The sequence below is a fragment of the Berghia stephanieae genome, chromosome 2, assembly GCF_034508935.2.
Source record: "Berghia stephanieae isolate SIO BIC M18660-M18661 chromosome 2, UCSD_Bste_1.3, whole genome shotgun sequence".
Classification (NCBI taxonomy): Eukaryota; Metazoa; Mollusca; class Gastropoda; order Nudibranchia; family Aeolidiidae; genus Berghia; species Berghia stephanieae.
In genome coordinates, this window is record NC_088361.1 from 118,829,184 (window position 1) to 118,831,683 (window position 2,500).

General features: G+C 32.3%; 1 protein-coding gene across 21 annotated transcripts in view; it reads left to right on the forward strand.

Moving 5' to 3' along the window:
• The window catches only part of LOC144966408 (neuroendocrine convertase 1-like), a 74,074-nt gene that overhangs the window by 35,641 nt on the left and 35,933 nt on the right, over positions 1–2,500 (forward strand). The window lies entirely within an intron of this gene.

Here is a 2,500-nt window from a genome sequence, read left to right on the forward strand (position 1 = left end):
TAATAGTAGTAGTAGTAGTAGTAGTAGTAGTAGTAGTAGTAGTAGTAGTAGTAGTAGTAGTAGTAATAATAATAATAATAATAATAATAATAATTATAATAATAATAATAGTAGTAGTAGTAGTAGTAGTAGTAGTAGTAGTAGTAGTAGTAGTAGTAGTAGTAGTAGTAATAGTAGTCGTAATAGTAGTAGTAGTACTAGTAGTAGTAGTAGTAGTAGTAGTAGTAGTAGTAGTAGTAGTAGTAGTGGTAGTAGTAGTAGTAGTAGTAGTAGTAGTAGTAGTAGTAGTCGTCGTAATGGTAGTAGTAATAATAATAATAACAATAATAGTAGTAGCAGTGGTAGTAGTAGTAGTAGTAGTAGTAGTAGTAGTAGTAGTAGTAGTAGTAGTAGTAGTAGTAGTAGTAGTAGTAGTAGTAGTAGTAGTAGTAGTAGTAGTAGTAGTAGTAGTAGTAGCAGTAGTAGCAGCAGCAGCAGCAGCAGTAGTAGTAGGAGTAGTAATAGAAGTAGTAGTAGTAGAAGTAGTAGTAGTAGTAGTAGTAGCAGCAGCAGCAGCAGCAGTAGTGGTAGGAGTAGTAATAGAAGTATTATTATTATTATTATTATTATTATTATTATTATTATTATTATTATTATTATTATTATTATTATTATTAGTAGTAGTAGTAGTAGTAGTAGTAGTAGTAGTAGTAGTAGTAGCAGTAGTAGTAGCAGCAGCAGCAGCAGCAGTAGTAGTAGTAGGAGTAGTAATAGAAGTAGTAGTAGTAGTAGTAGTAGTAGTAGAAGTAGTAGTAGTAGTAGTAGTAGTAGTAGTAGTAGTAGTAGTAGTAGCAGTAGCAGCAGCAGCAGCAGCAGCAGTAGTGGTAGGAGTAGTAATAGAAGTAGTAGTAGTAGTAGTGGTAGTAGTAGTAGTGGTTTTTTATAGGTATAGTACCGGGCCATCCCAAATATTGCCATACTCTGACAAAACACACTTTTTACTCCATCTATTTATATTATATTAATTTGACAAAACTTATCAGAAATTCTGAAATCTAGGACTTTGACAGGATTGAGAATATTCTACAAACTGTGCACATATTTGCAGGTCTGATTCCCAACCCAATTATAGGCTTGATTTAACATTGTTGTAATAGACGACATTTTACTCGTACGTCGTTTTGAAACTATTCCCATTACAACAATGAGCCTATGACTATGTGTACACATTGATTGAGGGTCATTTATTTAATCTATTTTATTACTACGAAAAAAATGACAAAAATGTCAAAAATATTTCTTCTCCTTTTTACGACAGAATATATCTTTGAAATTGTATAAATGTATATACTATTGTTAGACAATCTCACACTATTGTTAGAATTTATGACGTTTATACTCTATTGTTATAAATAATAATGTGAAGTTGAATGTAAGCTTCAATTTAATTACAAAATCAGATCAAATGAACGTTTCGGGTTTCCCCTTTATCAACAAAACAGGATGAATGAAACACCACTAACTTAACTACGCCACTACCACATCATCTCATTCATCTGTGGTGTTTCATTCATCCTGTTTTGTTGATTAAGGGGAAACCCGAAACGTTCATTTGATCTGGTTTTGTAATTAAATTGAAGCTTACATTCAACTTCACATTATTATTTATTTCTTCGAGCTTCGAGCAGCAACATTTACATTACTCTATTGTTAGAATATCTCGCGTGGGATTTAGAAAAACGCAATAAACAATAATTGTCGATCCTTTAAAATGGTTAATTAAGGGATTTAATAGACTATGAATAAAATCAAAAAAAAAAAAAAAAAAAAAAAAACAAACCCAGCAATCACAAATAACTTTTAGATTAAAGGATACTAGTTTCATATTGAATCCTATCAGGAACTAATAATTGGGGGGCGAGGGGAGTTGGGGTGGGGGGGGGGGGGGGGGGGGCTTCAAATTTACGAGACATCGAGGGATATGCGATTAAATATGCATCACGAAAGCGCTCGTAACCTATTAGTTCTTGAATCGTGAAAGAAATAGTAACAACTGGTTTTAACCATCTGTATGCCCCATTGCAAAATGGTTTCCGTCATCTCTTATTTTTACTTGCAATAAATAGACAATGGGGCCAATTATAATATTTCAGACCTCAACGGATTCCAACACCGTGCATCTTCTTTTGAGACAACTTCTCTGTCAGTTAAACAAATTTATCTACCTCTGAATAATATTATTGTACATGAAAAGTAATAGACTGTGATTACTATTTTATCAAGGAGTGGCGAAGAAGAACTATACCGGCGTTTGTAATGTACATTGAAACAGTTACCTCTCTTAACCCTATCCTTACCAAATATAGAAAAAATGTCACATTCGTTACCATTCAATGGACGTTTGTCTAATTCACAATTGTATTGTAATTCACAAAATTTAAAACAAAGAATATTTGTTGTATTTATAAGAACGCTTTGCTCTTATGTAAAGCTAATTTTTCTGAACAAAATTATGTATAAC